Source organism: Neophocaena asiaeorientalis, unplaced genomic scaffold (assembly GCF_003031525.2).
Source record: "Neophocaena asiaeorientalis asiaeorientalis breed wild unplaced genomic scaffold, Neophocaena_asiaeorientalis_V1.1 scaffold504, whole genome shotgun sequence".
NCBI lineage: Eukaryota > Metazoa > Chordata > Mammalia > Artiodactyla > Phocoenidae > Neophocaena > Neophocaena asiaeorientalis.
This window is the reverse complement of record NW_020174438.1, coordinates 3,242,583-3,259,524: the sequence shown is the minus strand read 5'-3', so window position 1 is coordinate 3,259,524 and position 16,942 is coordinate 3,242,583.

The window sequence follows — 16,942 nt, the reverse complement described above, 5'->3', positions numbered from 1 at the left end:
TCTATAATTGCCCTAGAATACTACCTGAAGGCTGTTTCCAGGCTGCAATGGAAGGACAAGGATTCTAAACAGCCTGGTGATCTTGGTGAGTTGAGAAGACAGAAACCAGAGTTCAGAAAAGCCAGTGACCAGAATTTGCAGGAGAGACTATCAGAGAGAAGGGAGTTGCTCAGAGAAAGATAGAGAGCTTGAAAGATCTAAAGAGAGGGTCCTTTGAGTTTGGGCTGAGTACTGACCTGCACGTGCATAAGATGAAACCGCCTAAGGCTAGTGAAAGAATCATCAGAAAGTAGTAGGCTGAACAATTTCCAGAGTTCACCCAGGGTTGGAAATAGTTCAGATTGCCACCAGCCAAAGTAGAAAGACCTCATAATACAAATGACATCAGGTAGCGTCTTCGGAAGTGTATTGCCTAAATTAACCCAACACCAAAGTCTGCCATGGTCTGCTCCAACAAAGCTTAATTTCAAGCCTGAAAAAGATCTAACTAATCCCAAGAAATGTAATTGCGTGCCAGATAAAGTAAACCCAACAAGATTTTTTCAAAAAATACAATGACATCTAGTAGCTAACAACATAAAATCAACAATGTCTGACACCCAATAAAAAATTACCAGACATGCAAAGGATAGAAACTTCTGGCTATAAGACAAATAAGTTCTGGAGATCTAATGTACAGCATGGTGATTATAGTTAATAATACTGTATTGTATACTTGAAACTTGCTAAGAGAGTAGATCTTGTGTTCTCACCACACACACAAAAATGGAAACTATGCGAGATGATAGAAATGTTAATTAACTTGATTGTGGTCATCACTTCACAATGTATACCTATATTAAATCATTACCTTGTACGCTTTAAAGAAACCATATTGTTACAACCTAAATACATACAGGCATAGCTTGTTTTGTTGTGCTTTGCTTTATTGAACTTTACACATATTGCGTTTTTTGCAAATTGAAGGTTTGTGGCAACCCTGCACTGACAAATGATGGTTAGCATTTTTTGTCAATAAAGTAGTTTTTAATTAAGGTATGTATATATTTTTAGACATAATGCTAGTGCACACAAACTACAGTATAGTATAAACGTAACTTTTATATGCACTGGGAAACCAAAAAATCATGTGACTCACATTATTGAGATATTTGCTTTATTGTAGTGGTCTGGGACCAAACATGCAATATCTTTGGGGTATGCCGGTACAATTTTTATTTGTCAATCATACCTCAATATAGCTAGAAAAACTTTTTTAAAGAAATAGATTTTGTTAATGATAAAACATTACTACAGTAATAAAATTAAAAATAAAAACTATAAACCCACAGATCCAAAAATAGCTCAATGACTCCAAGGAGATTAAACATTTAAAAACTGCAACAGACCAAATTACTGATTTGATTAATAATCAAATTACTGAAATCAATATATAAAAAAATTCTTGCCAGAGGAAAAAAATACATTATGTATAGAGAAATAAAAATAAGAATGATGGAAGATTTTATGTCAGAAACTGTGCAAACCAGAAGACAATAAAGCTGTCAACTAGAGTTTTATGCCCAGCAAAAGTATCTTTCAAAAATAAAAGTGAACTAAAAAATTTTTCAGAAAAACAACATCTGAGAAAATCCATTACCAGCACAACTGCCCTATAAGATATACGAAAGGAAATTCTTCAAGCATAAGGAACATAATACTATATGGAAATTTGGATCTACCCAAAGGAATCAAGAGGAATATGTGGACTAATATAAAAGACATTTTCTATTGTTTAATCTCTTTAAAATAAAATTGGCTATTGAAAACAAAAATAATACCAGCATTCCATGGGGTTTATAACATATATAGAAGTAAAACACAACAACAATAGTACAAAAGATGAGAGAAGATTCTTACCCTGCACACGAAGTGATATAATATTATCTGAAAGTAGACTGTGATAAGTTAAAGATGTATATTGTAACCTGCAGAGGAACCAATAGCAAGACAAGGTAGAGGTATAGCTAATAAGCCAACAAAGAGATCAAGTGGAATCATAAAAATAGTGTAGAAAAAGAGAAAAAGAACGAATGAAAAAGATAAGAAAATAGAAAACAGATAGCAAATATGGTAGATTTAAACCCAGACATATCAATAATTACATTAATTGTAAGCAATCTAAACACTGCAATTAAAAGCAGAGATTGTTAGATTAGGTAAGAAAGCAAGAACCAATTTTGTGCTATCTATAAGAACCCACTTTAAAACTCTAGGCACAAGTAAGTTAAAAGTAAAAAATGCAATAAGATATACTATGAAAGCACTAATCGAAAGAAATCTTGAGTGCCTACATTAATACAGAGAAAAGACTTTTGGACAAGAAATATTAAAAGATAAAGAGGTACATTTCTAATAATAAATTGATTAATCCATCAAGAGGAGAGAACAGACCTAAATGTGTATACACTTAATAACAGAACCTCAAAAAAATGAAGTAAAAACTGATAGAACTGAAAGGAGAATTAGACAAATCCACAATTGTAGTTGAATGTTTCAACACCTTTTCAGTCATTTAACAACTTCATGATGGTCACTAAGGATATAGAAAACATGATTTCCTGGCTGTCCAGTGGTTAGGACTCCACACTTCCACGCAGGGGGCCCCAGTTTGACAGCTAAGATCCCACAAGCTGCATGGTGCGGCCAAAAAACAAAACAAAACATGAATGAACTAAACCAAACAGACACATGTAGGACATACCAATCAACAATGGCAGAATACACATTCTTTTCAAGTACACATGTAACATTTACCAAGTTGATGAGTAAAAGGGGGAAGCTGTTCTGCAGAGAAAGGAAAATGGAGCTGACAAGAAACAAAGAGGAGAGAAGAGCCCGTGGCCCAAGAGAGGGAAATGGAGGTAGTAGACAGCTGCCCCTGTTCCTCTCAGTCTCAGCTGCACTTGATTTCATGTTCTTTGATTTTGCGAGAGCTCTGTTTCCTTGCAATAAACACTGTTCTTTACTTGAGTAACTTTGAATGAGTTTTGTTTTCTTGCAACCAAAGGAGCCATAACTTGAACAATTTTGTGTGTTTTTTTAATTGTTTCCCAACATTGCACAGCAACTTCTTTAAGGATAATCGGTTTGTTTTATTTCATCTGTATAACACAGCTCACAGTCACATGACTGAATTATATAAATGCTGTTAAGGTTCATAATGAACGAATTCATTAACCTGGTTCCTGACACCTCGACCAACACCAGAATCGTGAATTGCTTGTTTTGTCGGCCCTACCGAGTCCCTTGTGTAACATTTTTTTCTCTATTCCCTCTAGCTCTGGTGTGACCAAGACTCTCAGGCTCCCACCCCCTACCCACTGAAGCAGGCATATGGCCCATCAGGCTCTCCCATACAGGATTTGGAATCTAAGTCATTGGATAGTAGTTCCCTAAAGAAAGGTTGATCAGTTTCTGCATTTGAGAACCCTGGAGCTCCCCTGATTCCTTTCGGGGGTCTGATGGTTCAGCTTTTTCTTCAGTCCTAGGGCTGTTCACTAGCCTTCCAAAGACCCCCTTTTCTTATTTAAGTAGTCAGAGTCCATTTCTATTGCTTTCAGCCTGACTCCTCTCTCATACTTGGTTCCCAAAGAGGCCAGTTTCTTCCCTGGCCCACACAGAATAACTGGAAGAAATTCTTCTTTTGGGAAAGAGCAGCTAACTTTGAAGCATGCTATTTTTGAAACAAATAAAATATTTCTTTATTGGTTAGTTGCTCCACTGCTGTCTTCTTTTGTATGTCTCTGATCCAACCTCTGGGCTGCCTTTTCTGCAAGAGGCATCATTAGTTCTGCCTCAGTTGTTTATATTCAACCTCATCCTCATCTTCTAAGGCTGTCTATGAGTGACTGAGTCATGAACATGAATCTTTAAAGGAGTCAAATGTATTTGGGAACCCAGGCAACAGAGGCTAACTTCACTTAGTCAAGTTAACACTTTTTCTACAGCAATATAAAGCAGACTTCATTCTTTGAGTTTGAACGATCTGTACTCAACCTAAGAAGCCATCTCCCAGGCTTGAGTCTGGTGTCCCAGTTTCTGATGATGGACCCACTCTGGCCCTTTGGATCAGCATCCCTTCTCAGAGACAAGCCACGTTTAGGGTGTTGGCTCTGATTCTTCCAAGACCTCAAGTTCCAAGGCAGTTTGTCTCCTCTCAGCACTCTGACTCATTATCCTATTTTACTCAAGTACTTAGAATGAGAGCTTTTGGGAAGTGCTCTGTGCAATTATATAAATGAATAGGCACATTTATTTGAAATGTTTTCAGATTTCCTAGAAAGAAATTTTGTGTTCTTTCCCTGACACTAATTCCTGAAACTGGGTAACAGTCCTGGGGGTATACTTGCTCTGCCCAGGGACTTGCATTTCCAAGGCAATCTATAACCCAGTCAATAGGTATTCATTCATTTTGCAAATCACTGTTGAGCACCTACTGCATTCCAGGTACTGTACTGAGAGCTGGGTATACAATGAAAAAGAAAACAGACATAGCCCTGCCTTCAGGAGGACACAGTCCAGTGAAGAAGAGAGAAAAAAATAAGCAAATAAATTTTAAAATAATCATACATGAGTAATTAGTGCTATGAAAAAATTAACAAGAAATAGCATTAGGAGGGGACCTTAGATGGGAGAGGGCAGAAGAATCTCCCTGAGACCTGAAGGATAAGTGAGGAGAACTGGAATCAAATAGATGAAATAGCATATACAAGGCCTAGAGCTAGGAAAGAGCTTCATGTGTCTGAGGAACTAAGTGAAGCTCTGTTTTGGACATTTAGACTGAGATGCTTGTGACATATCCAAGGAGAAAACTCAGGTAGATAGTTGGATATGTAGTTCTGGAGTTCAAATGAGAGATTGAGATGAAGATACAAATTTGGTCATCATCAGCATGTAGACAGTATCTTAGGCCACAAAAATAGATCATTTAGGAAGAGAGTGTAGAGAGAGAAAAAGCCCTGGGAAATACCAATATTTAGACATTGGAAGAGGAAGAGGGTCTATAACAGAGACTGAGAAGAAATTGTCAGAGACATCAGAGGTAGGAAGAAAAGCAATGGTATAAGGTCAGATAAAGGAGTGGTCATCTGGGTCTAAGGCAACTGAGAGGGTAAGATGAGAAAACAAATTGTCCATTGAACTTGGCAACATGGAGATTATGGTAACCTTGACACAAGAAGTTTTGGTGAAATGGTAAGGGAAAAGACCCAATTTGAGACTTTTGAAGAGTGATCAAAGGTCAAACAGTGGAGATAAGTATGTAAACAACTATCTTGAGACATTAAGCTGCGAATGGATGAAGAGAAGTGGGCAGTAATTGGAGAGGGATGAAGGAACCAAAGAAGGACTTTTAGGCATAAAGGAGAGTCAATCATGTTTGTGAGCTGAAGAGAATAGCTCCACTGAAAAAGGCGAGGATTGATAATCAGGAGGATAGGATATAATTGGAAGAGTAAAACTTGAGAAAGTGAGAGAGGATGGCAACAAGAGTCCATTAAGGATCCAGCTCCAGGAGATGCTGAGCTGTGAGAGAAGCAACACACTTTCTCCTTTGTTTCAGGAGGGCAGACAGGGAAGATGCCAAGGAATGTAGATGTAGAATAGGGGAGTTCTTGTCTGTTGGTCCTACTTTTTCACTTGGACACAATCAAGGCAGGATAATTAGATCAGAGAGAGGAGTGCAGGGATGAAGTAGAGATTTAAGAAGAGATGTGAAGGTATGAAATACCATCTAACGGGTGGACTAGCAAGTTTATTAGATATAGAGAGAGAATGCTGCACAAGACATTAAAATTATGAATTTAAAGGGACGTTTCTCAGTTTGATTGCGTGATTTTCTCCACCAATATTCTGTTTCTTAAATTCATGCAGGTGGATGTCTAAGTTCATCCAGGCTCAGAGTTTTCCCAAGTGAGTATGACGGCTGCAGAGAGACACACAAGGACTAAAAACGTGGTGAAAACTATAGATCATGCGGTGGATGCTCAACAGAAGGGACATGTTGACAAGGAAGGTCAGGTTCTGTCTCAGTTTCCAGTCTCTATATCTGTGCTTCCCTTTCCAACCATCTCCCCACAACCACCACACTTTGCATTTGGATCCATTCTTGCGTCTTGATTCTGACTGGAGGCTAAAAGAGAGATCTAACAAGCTTGCAGCCCCACTTCTGGGGTTCAGCCTTTGTCTCCCCTGATTTTCCACATTCAGATTCATTACACACATACTGAACTCCTACATACCCATCATGTGCCCTGATTGAGTTTTCATGTGTTACCCCAGTTCATAGAACTGGGCTATCTACCACCTAGCACCCCTTTCCCAAATCCATGCTCCAGTAAGATGGAGCCCTTCGGACAAGTGGCTAGAGGCCTGCTGACTACTCTCCAGCTGCCTCATGCCAATCCTCCCCACCACAGGTCTTTCTCTGCCTCTTGCATTACTCGCTCTTTCTAAGGGAGAAGATACTGTAACCGGATTCATTAGAACCTGAAAAATCAATGTACCATATTATACTAATGGCACTAGAGTCCGGGTGCTTGCTCAGTTTTTAAGGATGATGTTTCACTTCTCATTTGGCCAGTGTTCCTTGTGGCTACCTCGTTTGGTTAAGGGTCTAGTGGGAAGAAGGGTCAGCATCCAGGCATTCCTGTATCCCTGGCCATAATGTCATCACAATAGAATCCAAACCTCACTTTTACCCTTAAGTCATCTAACAACCTATCAAGATTCCTGATTAAAAATGTTCATCCTAAATTCTCCACTAATTAGTCCCACCCACTTAACGACATCCCCAGACTTTCGTTCTGACACCCTCTGCAACATTACTGTTACAGATTGAATTGTGCCTCCCCAAAAGATATGTTGAAGTTCTAACCTCAGTACCCAGAATGTGACCTTATTTAAAAATAGGGTCACTAGAGATCTTACCTAATTAAGATGAAGTCATACTGGAGTAGGGTAGGCCTTTAATCCAATGTGACTGGTGTCATTATAAGTAGAGGAGAAGAGACACAGACACATGAAGGAAGAACGCCACGTGATGACAGAGGCAGGGATTGAAGTACAGCAAGCTGCAAGCCAAGGAATACCAAGGATTGCTGGCAAACCATCAGAAGCTAGGAAGAGGCCAGGAAGAATTCTGCCCTACAGGTTTCAGAGGGAGGATTGCCCTGCTGACACATTGATTTAGGACTTCTGGCCTCCGGGACTATGAGACAATAAATTTGTTGTTTTAAGGCACCCAGGTTGTGGTACTTTGTTATGGCAGCCCTAGAAACAAATTCAGCTATTACCATCACTGTGGTCCCCAGAGTCACCTGCTTTCCTGCCAGACTGAAACTTCTCTAAGTGACAGAAGCTAAGTCTGCCTGGAGTTTCTGCTCCCTTTCTGGTGGATGAGCTTTATTCAAAGTCCTAGGTCTCTCCTCTCCTGCCTTAGAAAACCAGGCAGGGCTAGGCTCCATGCTAAGTCAGCCAGCCAAGCACAAATTTGCCTTGGTTTAACAGAGGGTCAACATACCCCAGCCTTAGTCCCAGGAGGGTCTGTTTGGCATGGTGGGCATGGCAACCATCCAGCTGAGGAAACACTGAGTGCTCCTTCCTTACTAGTAATGCAAGAAAAAGTTCTGAAAGGGACCAGGAAGGATTCACGCTGAGCCTTCGGCACAGCGACCCAGGGAAGACAGGGTCCTTGCGTGCTGGGGTGTTTGCATGAGCTGATGGTGGCACAGAACGAGGAAAGCAGGGATCAGCCAATAGCATGAGGAAGAGTGAGTGATACCATCTCGGATGGAGGTGGAGGGAGGGGTTGTACTAGCCAAAGTGTTTGTGGAGTTTAAATACGGTCCACACTGGAGTGAGGGACAGAAATGGGAGTATAGGGATCACTGCCTAATCTAACATGAAGAAGAAAACAGAAGAGCCCCCATAGAGCAGGCAGCTGTTCTGTATCATGTACAGTGCCACATCATGGTGCCAGAGATCTGTCTGTTCAGGTTGGATCCAGGCAATGCTGGGAGAAACAAGATTCAGGTTCTGATCTCCCAAGAAGAGGGCTGCGAAGGCTAGGCATAGGGTCAAGGCTCCAGTCAAGTGGGCTGGGATTTGGGTAAGACCCCTAATCTGAAAGAAAGTGTGTGAAAGGAGGCAGGAAGCCATGAGAGGACCCCCAACAGTGGATGGAGTCCACATAATGAGAAACAGAAAAGCAGGGAATGCTTCAACGTGGTTGCTGCAGACATCCAAGGTTCGCCTGGGCTCATCAAGTCCTGGGTCTTGTTCATTCGACAGATATTTATTGAACCTTTACTATGTTCAAATCTAATTCATGCTAGGAATACAAAGGGAACACAATACAGATTCTTCCCTAGAGAAGCCTGGTCTAGCCAGGAAAACAGACCCATCACAAATAGTTACCACACAGCGTGATAAATGGTGTTTTGAGATATGAACAAAGTGCCATGGGAATGCAGAGGGGAGGGACACAGCTCTGCCCAGAGGACCTGGGGAGCAGAAAATATATTGCCTCAGTTTTATGGACCTAGATAAATTATGAAGTAAAAGGAAAACAAATTTTTTTTACAACCTCATACTCTACATCTTCAACCCCATGGTCCGGACTTTATTTCATTCTTACTGTTTCCTGTCCCCTTTGAATTACTGAGTTCAAACTAAGAACAGTCACATATTGGAATTATTCACCACTGTATCATTAAAACATTAATGCTTCATTAAAGTTCGGTGGATTTCTAGATATAAAACCTCCACACTTCAAAGTTTGGTAGTGTTACCTAACCGAACTTGGGTCTGCTTGCCCCACATGCAGCAAAGCCAATCTACTGACACCAGGTTGTGGTGAGGAAAGTACAGCATTTATTGCAGGGCCAAACAAGGAGAAAAGGCAGCTCATGCTCGAAAGACTTGAACACCCCAATGGCTTTTAGGGAAGGGTTTTTAAAGGCGAGGTGAGGGAGAGGATCGCAGGGTGTGTGATCAGCTCGTGTACATCATCTTGATCCGTTGGTGGTGAGGTAACAGAGTGGTGTTTCAGGAATCTCATTTATAAAGTTGCTGGCTCCGACCAGTCCGGGGTCTATGTGCTAGTGATCTGCATGCAGTCAACTTCTTCCTTCTGGTGGGGATTTTAGTATCTGCCAAACAACTCGAGAATGTGGCTTAGGATCTTTTCTATAGCCCTTGAGGCGGAACTAAAGGTCCCTGACTTTGTTTTATGGCTAAACTATTATTATTTTGCCTTGCTTGACTCTTTTCCTGTTTCTGCATTTTCTCACTTCTCTGATTAAATTTGCTCTTTGGAACTGGGGGAAGGCCTAGGAGGCCAAAGCTATTCTACAGACAAGAGGCAGGGGACATTAAGAGTCTGTCCCCAGGAAGGCCCCACAGGGTCCTGCTCTGTTTCAATAGTCTTTATCCCATGGAGTCAGATGACAGACCCAGCTGGTGACCAGATGCCATGGGAGGTTGTCACATGGTGACACTTCTCAGGTTATCATGGAGCACTTGGTGAACCTTCTTCTACCTTTCATCAAAATACCAAGATGTAACACAATAAAGCCATGGAAACCACAGCAGTTCCTCTCCCTGCCTTGCTGTCTTCACTCCCAAAAGACTTCTCCCATGGCCTCTACTGACTGGACACTGGGCTTGTGGCACCACACTCTGGCTAGAGCTGATTGGTCCACTGACAAACACCTGACACAAATTGACCGATCTGATTCTTACTTCCTAGACTTTAAAGTTGCAAAACAAAAAAAAGGACTTTCCTGGTGGTCCAGTGGTTAAGACACCATGTTTCCATTGCTGTGGGCATGGGTTTGATCCCTGGTCGGGGAACTAAGATCCTGCATGCTTCAAGGCACAGCCAAAAAAAAAAAAAAAAAAAAAATTGCAATACAGGAGCCCTATTCGAGAGCACTTCATCTGGGGAGGTGTGTAAAACTGACAGCCTGTGTTTGTGTCAAGTTTAAGTGGGACAGAGAAAGGCATGCTGCAAAAATGGCGGAATGGAGAGGTTCACTGAGAGAAGCAGATAGGAGAAACCAGGGGAAGGAGAGGGGCCAGGAAGAGGAGAAGACTACCTTTGGGGCTGATGACATCCACTTCCTATTCAGGTTATCCTAGAGTGGCCCATATGAGTTCATAAACTTTTTTCCTTTGGTGAAGAACAAAGAGTTAACATTCACCCTGGTCTGCCCTTGAGGACCTCTCTTATTTTTATAGATGTAAAGCAGGCAGCCCCAGCCATGGAGAAAAGACACAATGGGACCCTTTTACTTGTTTATAGTGTGGGAGCTCCAATGAGAAAGTGGGGAAATTTGTAACATGGACAGTTTCCAGGATGGAACAAACCCATGCCTTTAACCCATGCCCTCCAAAACTTAAATGGAGGAGTATCTGTGGGGTAGACTTAGATGCCCAGTGACAGTGACAGATGAAGGAATCCCACAGATAAGTTGCCATAGGAGTAAAGACAGGTAGAGCTTATGGGTTGTCCTGCCACCCTATTAGGAAAGGGAACAGAGATTGTGGGTCAGTAGGCACTAAAGCCAGGCTGCATCCAGCCTTTTAGGCACTGACTTGAGCCCTATTCTGAGGCCAGGAATTGTACTGAAGAAACCAATTACCTAGTGCTCTTATAGGCTTAAAACATGGAGGCTTCCCAACTAAAACCCTGAGGAATCACAGCAATTGAAGAGGGTTCCACACCAGCATCTACAGTAGAGGTTCACGTGGGGATAACCTGAGAGATGGTTATGCTCCATGAATTATCTCCCACAGTAGAAAGCAGAGCTTTACTGCATTTTCCTAACAACCTAAAAGGTGGGGGACATTGTGCTGACTGGCCACCCAAGGCGCAGGCTCCACACATTATGGTAGAGGCTGGGTGATACGCTCAATTTGCTGGGGAGCCCTTTCATCAGGCAGTGACCTCCTGAAATGTGTGATGGCTAGGGCAGGTCAGAGCCGAGGTCCTTACCACAGCGACTGGCTTCAGAGCTGGCCCACGGAGGTCCACTTTACCTCAACGGCCAGCACAATTCCACCACAGTCTGCACCAAAATGGGATAAGTGGGGTCCCCGAGCTGCAAGTATAAGCATTGCATGTGTAAAGGGGCAGGCAATTTGTGGCCTAGGCAGGGTAAACTGGATTTCTGATTTTCCTACTGCTCCCAGCATGGGTGGCACAGCATTCTTTCCTGACACTTGGCCCAGGCACGCTCATCACATCCCACAGTATAAGTCAGAGCGCTCTGACTACCCAGTTCCTCATGCGGCTGGGAACTTTACTTCCCAGCCTCGGGTTTTCGAGAAACTCTTGTGTCCTTCCAATTAATTCTACTTTTTCCTTAAATTAGCTTGCATGGTCCTGTCACTTGCACCTAATAATCCTTGAATAAAGCAGAAACTAAGGTTAAGAGAAGATCATTGCCAGAATCGGGTTGGAAATTTCTCTAATTTATAGAGCTAATTTAAAAAGCAAACATTTGGTATGCTCCTGTTAAGGTCAGATTGAGCTGCGCGGTTAATAACTAAATACGCTGCCCTCTGAACCCAAGGCAAGGAACAGGGGAAAAAGCAGTAGGAAGCTTTGTATGATGCTCTCCATCCCCCACCATCTTCCCCTGGCTTGTGAGGCTTTTATCTACCAAAAATAAGAGAGCTACCGACTGTACTGTTCAATATTTATTTTCTGAGGCAGTCAAATTCATGCTAATTTATTTGCTCCCTTCCCACCAGCCCCCACCATATTCTCTAGAACTGTTCAGAAACTAAAACTCCAAGAATACGATAGTGTTGAGAGTAGAGGGTGCTGCATCCTAGAAAACTGTAAGTGGGGACCGAGACAGACCTCTAGAAGCTCAGTATTCCAGAGCTTAGAGCTTTCCATGTGCTGCATGCAGACAAAATGCAACTGGACTCAGGCTCACGCTTAGACAGAGCCAGGACCTCGGAACAGGAGACCTTCCTCTGCCCAAAGGCAGATGCCCGAAGGACTATGGGAAACTGAGGCTGGAGCAGAGGCTGTGCTCCTCAGACCACACAGCAGGTCGAGATATGCACGGGGCTGGGAGGTGGGGGTGATGCCAGGACCCTTGAGGAATGAGGGCAATCTGTTGGCAAAACGAAAGGAAGTCTAGTTTAATTTCTTCTCACAAATGAACAAACAACCAGAAAATCCAGTATGAAACACAATGAAGAAATAGACAAAATTATATCTTTGAAAAATTATTTACCACAAGAGACAAAATAAGTTTGTAGAAACCTGCTTGATGTTTCAATACCACGACAGAAGACCTGAGCACTGTAAGGCAGACCAAAAGAACCACAAAGGGAAACCGAGCTAAGATGAAACCTGGGATGCAGAGGGAACTGGATGAAATTTTTAAGGATGTAACAGAACCCCATATAAAATAGCAAACAATTTTAAATCCCTCTAAATGGCAAAATTGACCCACAAAAACCCTCTAATCTGTGATTTGGAGGACAAACTCGGGAAAATCTCCAAGATTAGAGTTAAAGGGAAAAGGAGATGAGAATAATGAGAGGGAGGTGATAACCATGGAAACAGATTGAGTATTGAGTCACAGAATAGTTGGCACGCACTGCAAGAAGCTAATCTTGAGCTGGCACCTCTGGGACCATTCCAATATACAGGACCACTCTTAGACAAGAGGGCTCTCTTCCCTGGTCCCCACATTTTCTAAAGTTCTGCTTAGGCCCTACTTCTGGCCACATACCTCCCCATGAAGCAGAGTCCACAGGGCCAAGAGGATGAGTCCACACTCAGCTGGTCCCCTGCTCTGCACCCAGACTGTGTTCTGGGTGCCCTGAATTAAAATCTTTGCCCAGACAGCCTGAGTCTGCTTCCCAGATCTGAGCAGGCCTCCCCCATGGGCACATCCTCCAAAAGTTAGACCCCTCCAATAGTGTGTATGTCCCTAGGCTTGAGTGGTGGCTGAGAGGAACTGAGGAACAGCTTGCAGGGCTTACAGACAGAGCTTAGACATGCATGCTGGGACATCTACTGTGTGCCCGCAATGGCCCTTGCAGTGGGGGTCAGAGTCAGGAACGGGAAGAGAAAGAGAGGGGTCTGGAGGCTGGGAGCCATGTGTCAGCTCTCCCTGCAACACCGTATTCTCAGAACTCAGAGGAGGCTGAGGATTCTAAATTCAAACTGGCCTTCCAGGTGCTTATGAAGCTATCGTCGTTCAGGTAGGAGGGTAGAACATATTGTATTTAACAGTATTTAACTTTTAAATATGTAAGCATACGGTATGTGGTCCTCTATTAGTGCTCTACTCTTGCCCTCCGACAGTTTGGGGGGTCGGGGAGGCAAGGCTTGCCAGTCCTTGAGGAACAGCTCCTTCAGGTCCCCTCTACCAAGAAATGTAACCTTTTAGAACTGCCTGTGCAGAAAGCAGCAGCCAGCTTCTTTCACGGAAGAAGGGGAAAAAGGCCTTCTGGTAGGGCACCTGGCTGCAATTAGAACTGGGGGCTGGATCATTGAAACCCAACGGCGCTGCTCTCTCTCTTTCCCTTTGGGGTTAAGTTATGAGGGCAACAGGGCCCCAGAGCCAAACACCACACCATGAATCGCTGTCTGAGGGGCAGCCAGAGCAGAGGATGTACCTCCACTGTTGTGCCCTGAACATCACCTTCAGGGCAGCTGACCTGCTTCTGCTTTCTCCGCTGAGACTCAATAGCCGAATCCCTAAATGTCCTGGTGCCCAGCCCGTGGCATTTTGCTTCTAGCTTCACAGGTCTGCCATAGCAAAGCCTACCTCCTCCTGCCTGGGAATTTGAAAAGCTGAGTACCATCCCCTGGGCATAATGTTGGGGAGAGCTGCTACTGCCATTTATGGTGACATCTGTGTGTGGCCACTGTAGGAGCTTCTGTGCAAGACCACCCTTGATCCATCACAAGGAGCTGGGAGGGGCACAGATTGGACGTCTGGACTTGCGTCTATTATTCACAGATGGGTACTTTTGATGGTTTGTTTTATGTGTCAACTTGGCTAGGCTATGATACTCAGCTCTTTGGTCAAACACCAGGCTAGATGTTGCTGTGAAGACACTTTTCAGATGTGATTAACATTTAAATCCATAGACTTTGAGTAAAGCAGATTATCCTCCACACAGTGGGTGGGCCTCATTCAACCAGTTGAAGGCCTTGAGCAAAGGCTAAGGTTTCCCAAAGAGGAAGGAATTCTCCTCAAAACTGCAACATAGAAATCCTACCCTACAGATTTCACATTTGTAGGTCCCTACAGTTGGCGTGCCAGTTCCTTAAAATAAATACTCCCCTGTCTCTATATATGTATATATATGTTCATATACATGTGTGTGTGTGTATATATATATATACATATATATATATGTATATATATACACGTGTGAGTGTGTATAAAATTGGTTCTGTTTCTCTGTAGAGCCCCGACTAATATAGAACTCAATCATTGCATTCTGACACTGTGCCGGGGGTATTGTTTGTCCCCCAACCTGTATAGTAGGGCACCTTACTTCACCAAGATACACTCAAGTCAGATCAAAGCCCCAGATCAAAGGCCAAGGGTCAATACCATTCTCCAGGCCCACTAAGCCCTGTGATGTAAGAACTAAATTGAAACTGGTATCCTGGCATAAGGCCAGGGAGGCAAGGGGGCCAGGGAGGCAAGGGGGCCAGGGAGGCAAGGGGGCCAGGGAGGCAAGGGGGTCAGGGAGGGAGGCTGCAGCCTGATGCTCCTGCAAAGCTCACTCATTCTAGACAACCTGTCACAGGGCATGGCGCAGGCCAGCTCCAGAATTCACTCTCCACAGAGAGGGAATTTCCACTGTGCCAGGCCAGGCTCCCATTGGCTGTGGGCCTGGGCAGGGCTGAGCCTGACAATGGCTCCTTACGAAAGAAAGTCGGCAGCTGGGAAGGCCTGGAGACAATGAGCCAGCAGGGTTGGATGGGGAGCTGGGTGGGCTTCCACATCTGATGGGCTGAGCCCAGAGTCAGCTTAATCCAGAGTCACTGCTCTGTGGGTGACGACAGGGAGAAGAACTGTGGCTGGAATCCTGACGTCACTTCTGACGATTCTCTCTGAGACTTGGCTCCCTCATCTGGAAATTGGGGCTAGTAAAATCTCAGAGCTGTCGATTCGAATTTAAAAGGGTAACCATTTTGTGGAAGCGCAAGGCACAGAGCTCGTGCCCAGTGAATGTCAGTGTCCTTCCTCTTCACCCAGGGAGGATGGGACAACATCGCCATGAAGGGTGATGTGAGTGGGCTCTGGAGCCCTTTGTGAACCCCAGGCCTGCATCTTCGTCTGTAAAATGAGATTCCCTCTCTCCACAGGATGATTGCAAAGACTGGATGAGATTGCCCACGTAGAGCGCTTCGCAAAGGATGGCTTCGGTAAATGCTAGAAAAAGGAAGCCCTGTGACCTTCCTGCTCCTCAGGAGGAAACAGAAACAACTGGGGTGTGTTTAATTTGCTCCTGTAATACCTCAGAACAAAGGAGAAGCAAACAGCAGCAGTATGATTTTCAAGGTGGTGCCAGCTCTGCTGAGAGCTGGGTCTGGTCAGCATGAGTGCTGGCCTCTGGCTGAAAACTTCAGCCTGTAATATCGCTTCGCCACCTGGCGCCCAGGCTCGTTAGTCCAAGGCAGCGTGTAGATCTGCCTAGTGACAGACACAGCCCCGTGTGCAGACTGCCAGGGCCTGAGGCGGCATCCAAAAACGATGTCCATCCAGAGGATGGAGCCAGCTGCAGCTCCAGACAGGTGGCTCTGACCTTTTGTCTTGCTCAGCTCAGGAGGAAGCGTCTTCCTGTGCGTGGAGCACATTCTCTTGCCCTTCGTCAACACACAGGTTGAGAAATCCTCCTGGTTTGGAATATGCAGTGGAAAAGGGGGGCCAATTTATAAGCACATCTGCCTCCTGAGGAAGGTGGGTTCTGTTCAGTGACAGTCCCTTTAGATATGCAAGATGTCTGGGAGCTGAATTGGAAAGGAGGGATTAGTCATTAGAGAAAGCCAAGAAGAGAGAGAGAAAGAGTGGGAGGCAATGCTCCCAGCTAAGGAAATGGCTAAGGAACGTTCTAGGAACAGGAACATCTAACATCCAATTTTAATTTATGAACCTTTTTTTATCCAAATGTTCAGTAAAGTCTGGTAGACACACAACTCTCCTATGTGAGTTCACGTGTGTGTAAATTTAGAAGAGGGAAGAGTTCCACGTCTGAGTAAACGTGGTACAGACCCGAGGCCACAGGGGATTACAGAAATCTTAAAGAGGAACTGACTTTCCATAGTCATGGCATGGGGATTCACATCTATCTCCAGGGCTTACAGGCCAGGGAGATCCCAGCCGACATCTGATAATCATCTCACAGAGCCCCGTTCTTGCAAATCTGCTCAATCTATTATTGGGATGAACTTTGAAGCAGCCGCTTCCTTTGCTCAGCCTTGCCTTATTCGCTTTTGCTTGCCAAGGCAAACAGCCGTGCCTAGAAATGAAGGCATTTATCCTGAGTGTCCTGAACCCTGTATTTACAGGTAGAAATCAGACCGGTCCCCTGAAATACTCCTGGGATTCCCAGGACAGCGTGCCTGGCGTTGGTCTCACTGGGCTTCCTGTACCCTCCAGCTGCCTTCTTTCTGACAACAAAAAGCATCATGTGGAACTGATCTAGACTCCTAGCGCCTTGCAAAGGAACTAGCAGCCCCAAATGTCCCTTGGATTATCTCCGTCCCTCTGCTTGCTTCTCTATCCAATCCTCCCATACATCACACTCCAGTCTGCTGAGGTGTAGAGAGCTGAGCCTCCTCAGCGGAAATCATGTCTCACTTCCTTCGAATTAAACACATTATGAAAAAAAAAAAAAAAAAAAA